We start from the raw sequence: 5,424 nt of genomic DNA on the forward strand, positions 1-5,424 counted from the left end.
GGTCCAGGCACCGCTAAAGGCGACTTTGATGCGGTTAGGTCCCGAACCCCCGACAGGTTTTCTTCAAACCTTAGGGGCGTGTGGAGTCAGGCACGTCGAAACCGCAGCCAGGAAGCCCCCACAGGGTCTTCACTAAAGCCAGGCACCTCAGCTCACCTCGTCTTCTTGAATCCAGAAGGCGCCTGCTCTCTCCAAGCCTCTCCTTATGTCTGATCTCGTACAATGATCTCACGCAATGGGAAAAGAGAATCAATTAAATCTGCGTATAACAACATGGATAGTTATCAACATAATGTTAAATAAAGAAGTGAGAAATAGAATGAAATTTAAAATACAGTGCTCTTAGAAGTTCCCACTCTGCTATGGCAGTATAAACCCCCTACAGGCACCACCACATTCATTAATTATACTTATAAACTCTGGTCAAAATTTTTTAAAGAAAAGAAAACTTGCCTAAGCACTCTGCAAAGTAACTAAAACCAGACAGATTGTGGAAGAGAGTTAAAACATAGAGAAGCGACCTGCATAAGGGTAAGTTGTCCAGGGCTTTTTTTTTTTTTTTCCTCTCAGCCTTGCCATGAGTGTATCCCACTCACAGACTGGAGCAGAGCATATGACTAAAACTGTGAGGGATTCTCTGCCATCTTTCTGGTCAAAGGAAGCACAAAAAAGAACTTGGGTAGGATGTAGTATGAACAAGAAATCTCAGAAGGAAAAGAGATAGAGAAAACATTCCCATATATGTGTATGAAACCACACAATTCTCACCCCAACCATTAAACCATGCATGTTCAAGAATTAACCAAACAAGTATTTTAAAGGCTTAGGGAACTGAGCAGAGAATTAAATCACCTATGTAAGTCTCAGCCTCATACATGCATATGTGTGTATATATATGTATGTATCGCCAAACTGGTTATGAGAACTACACTGAGATTTTAACTATAACCCAGAAAAGGCAAGACAGAACTGATGGCAAGAATCTAACTGGGTGGATTTCCTGCTGAAAGAAAAGCATCAACATTTTTCAGAAGATTATAACAACCCAGAGGCTACACAAAATAACATTTGCAATGTCCAGGATATGACAGGAAATTACTCCATGTCAAAGAACCAGAAAATGTGCCCCATTCTCAAGGAAAAAGAAAATCAATATATGACAAAACAAAAGAGACACACATGCTGGAATTATGAGACATAACTTTAAAGCAGCTATTGTAACTATACTCCATAAGGTGCAGAAAACCATACTTGAAATGAATGAAGGGAAAAGAAACTTCAGAAGAGAAATAGAACCTGTAAGAAAAACACAAATGAAAATTTTAGAACTGAAGAATGCAATAAGTAAAATTAAAATATATTAGATGGGCTCAATAACAGAATGCCAATTATAGAGGGAAAAATATTTACCTTAAAGATAGATTGAGAGAAATTATTAGATCTGAGTAACATAGAGAAAAATGTTCGGGAAAAAATAAACAAAACTCAGAGACCTGATGAACAATATCAATGCAGCTAACATATGTATAATTAGAGTTCCAAAAAGACAGGACTTGGGCAGAAAATACATTTGAAGAAGTAATAACCAAAAGCTTTCCAAATGAGGCAAAAGATAAATTTTCATATATGAGAAGTTCAGTGACCCCAAGACAATATCAATTCCATGAAAGCCAAATCGAAAAACCCATTACTTCATTTTTTTAAAAATTTTACTTCAAGTTCTGGGATACATGTGCAGAACATGCAGGTTTGTTACATATGTATGCATGTGCTATGGTGGTTTGCTGCAACTATCAACCTGTCACCTAGGTTTTAAGCGCTGCATGCATTAGCTATTTGTCCTGATGCTCTCCCTCCCCTCGCTCCCCAATGACAGGCTGCAGTGTATGTTGTTCCCCTCCCTGTGTCCATGTGTTCTCATTGTTCAGCTCCCACTTATGAGTGAGAACATGCAGTGTTTGGTTTTCTGTTCCTGTGTTAGTTTGCTGAGGATGATGGCTTCCAGATGGACATGATCTCATTCCTTTTTATGGCTGTATAGTATTCCATGGTGTGTATACACCACATTTTCTTTATCCAGTCTATCAGTGATGGACATTTGGACTGGGAACTGTTCTATATGGTATTGGGGTGGTGGATACATAACTCTATGCATTTATCAAAACCCATAGAACTATACATCACAAAGACTAAACATCAATATATGCAAGAAAACAAAAAACAATTAACCAGGATATACAGGGATCTCTGGATGACATATAGACAATGACAAATGAATCTAACTATATTACAAATATATGCTACAATGACATATATTTGCATGGTGAACGTTGAAAAAGGAAGTGAAGGACAAAAAAAGGAAGAGCTTACCTAAGTAACTTTGTGAAGATGTGAAGAAAAGGAAGAGCTTACCCAAGTAACTTTGGAAAACTGTTTTGACTAGAAACTGAAAAGCTAAAGACAAAAGGAACTTTACATACATGCTGTAGTCTAGGTTGTAAATTATTTTTGTCATTGTAGTGTGGGTTAGTAATTTGGAAACTGCTTTACATGTATACTGGGATTGAATAAATAAGTAAAGGCATGGTAGATGGTGGGAGCCAGACTTCTTGCCATCAGAAAGAGGTTACAGATAAGTAAGATGGGTAGGCTACAACTCAGCATGCAGTCCTGAATTGAAGTCAGAAACTTCAGTATGAAATTTTGTTTAGTTGGCCAGGCACAGTGGCTCACACCAGTAATCTCAGCACTTTGGGAGGCTGAAGTGGGCAGATCACCTGAGGTCAGGAGTTTGAAACCAGCTTGGCCAGTTTGGCAAAACCCCATCTCTACTGAAAATACAAAAACCAGCTGGGTATGGTAGCACATGCCTGTAATCCCAGCTACTCGGGAGGCTGAGGCAGGAGAATCGCTTGAACTCAGGAGGTGAAGGTTGCAATGAGCCGAGATTGCACCACTGCACTCCAACCTGGGCAACAGAGCAAGACTCTGTCTCAAAAAAATATATGTTTACTTTAATATACACACAGATGGATAAGTACAGAAACAATTAAATGTATCTATGTATACATGGTTTAAGCATAAAGAAGAAATACATTCTCTAGCTTTCATTGAGAAGTCCTAGAAATAATAACACCCCCAATAACAATTAGTAAACCCATCACATAGATAGTGGTTTCTAAATATTGTTTTCCAATAAAAAGAACCAGAGCCCTTTGGAGAAATGACTGATTCTAGGACTGGGCTTAAAAAAAAAAAAATACAAAGTGAACTTGTGACATGTTGTAGTACCAGAAAGTAAGGAAATACTCAAAAAAACAAAGGAATGGGGTATGTCAAAAGGACACTAGAGCCCACTCAAAAGAGCTCCCAGTGGCCAAAGCTGAAACAATTTGAGCAAGAAAACAAATTATATAGTATTGGATTTCAAAAAATATGAATAATAAAATAAAATTTAAAGCATATGCATGTTGCCATACTGATAAATAATATAATGAATAAATCAGTGTAGGAGAAGACACGAGTCTTTCTTAAAGAAGAATTTCAAGTATAATATGTAGCCACTCTGTACTACTAGGAGGTGGAGGTTAACTACCCCTTCATTGTAGATTGAACTTAGTGACTTAATTCTAAAGAAAATGTATGAAAACGGAAAAACAGTAATTTTATTGTGAATAGGATTGTGAATAAATCTAGCAAACTCTATCTTAACCAAGTAATCAAAGTTAACATCACTAGTGATGTCATGAGGATATCCTGTACTCCCTGATATGATGTAAAATCCCATAAACTCAGTTTAATCAAATAAACAAAAATAAGACAAACCCTAATTGAGGGACATTGTACAGAAAGGCTAACCAGTATTCCTCAAAACTGTCGAGGTCATGAAAACTAAAAATAGACTGTCAGAGATCAAAGGATACTGGGAGACATGCCAATTAAATGCAATGTGGTATCCTGGATTGGATCCTGGAATACAAAAATGACATTCATGGACAAACATGAAAGTCTAGAGTTTTGTTATATATCAGTGTTGGTTTCCTAGGTTTAGTGAATGTAACATGGTAAAATAAGATGATAAAATTAGGGGCAAGTTAGTGAGAGGTATACAGCAATTATCTGTACTATTTTTGCAATTTTTCTGTAAATCTAAACTTACTCAAAAAGTTCATTATTTTTAGATGTTTTTATTTTTTATTTTTATTGGTAGATAATATGTGTATATATTTGTATGGTCCATGAGACATTTTGATACAGGCATACAATGTGTAATAATTGCACCAGGGTAAATAGGGCATCCATCACCTCAAGCATTTCTTTGTGTTACAAATATTCCAATTATACTCTTTTAGTTATTTTTTAATATACTATAAATTATTGTTGACTATAGTCATCCTGTTGTGCTATCAAACACTGGATCTTACTCATTCTATCTAACTATAATTTGTACCCAACTCCTAGTTTGTTTTTTTATAATTTCAATTTTTATTTAGATGTAGGCAGTTCATGTGCAGGTTTGTTATATGGGTATATTGTGTGATGGGGCATGAATGATACCATCACCCAGGTATTGAGCATAATACCCCATAGGTGGTTTTTCTGGCCCTTTCTCCCCACCCTTCTTCCCCTTCTAATAGTCCCCAGTGTCCCTTGTTACCATCTTTATGACCCTAGGTACCCAATATTTAGCTCCCACTTATAAGTGATAACATGCAGTATTAGGTTTTCTGTTCCTGTATTAGTTTGCTTAGGATGATGGCCTCCAGCTGTATCCATGTTGCTGCAAAGGGCATGATTTCATTCCTTTTATGGTTGCATAGTATTCCATCGTGTATATGTACCACATTTTCTTTTTTTTTTTTTTTTATTATACTTTAAGTTCTAGGGTACATGTGCATAACGTGCAGGTTACATATGTATACATGTGCCATGTTGGTGTGCTGCACCCATCAACTCGTCAGCACCCATCAATTCATCATTTATATCAGGTATAACTCCCCAATGCAATCCCTCCCCCCTCCCCCCTCCCCATGATAGGCCCCAGTGTGTGATGTTCCCCTTCCCGAGTCCAAGTGAGCTCATTGTTCAGTTCCCACCTATGAGTGAGAACATGCGGTGTTTGGTTTTCTCTTCTTGTGATAATTTGCTAAGAATGATGGTTTCCAGCTGCATCCATGTCTCTACAAAGGACGCAAACTCATCCTTTTTTATGGCTGCATAGTATTCCATGGTGTATATGTGCCACATTTTCTTAATCCAGTCTGTCACTGATGGACATTTGGGTTGATTCCAAGTCTTTGCTATTGTGAATAGTGCCGCAATAAACATACGTGTGCATGTGTCTTTGTAGTAGCATAATTTATAATCCTTTGGGTATATACCCAGTAGTGGGATGGCTGGGTCATATGGTACATCTAGTTCTAG

At 37.3% G+C, this 5,424-nt stretch overlaps 1 protein-coding gene across 6 annotated transcripts in view; it reads right to left on the reverse strand.

Annotated features, from left to right (window-relative positions):
• Positions 1 to 5,424, reverse strand: part of TRO (trophinin) — a 141,869-nt gene that overhangs the window by 10,254 nt on the left and 126,191 nt on the right. For 2 of the 6 annotated variants that reach the window (XM_031936660.1, XM_031936659.1), the window contains exon 1: positions 157 to 207. The gene's annotated coding sequence lies outside the window, so the exon portion shown is untranslated. Of the gene's footprint in view, positions 1 to 69; positions 215 to 5,424 lie in introns of those variants that run through there. The other 4 variants (XM_031936658.1, XM_031936657.1, XM_026451708.1 and 1 more) reach the window with 3 other exon arrangements.

This window comes from Piliocolobus tephrosceles, chromosome 12 (assembly GCF_002776525.5).
Source record: "Piliocolobus tephrosceles isolate RC106 chromosome 12, ASM277652v3, whole genome shotgun sequence".
Classification (NCBI taxonomy): Eukaryota; Metazoa; Chordata; class Mammalia; order Primates; family Cercopithecidae; genus Piliocolobus; species Piliocolobus tephrosceles.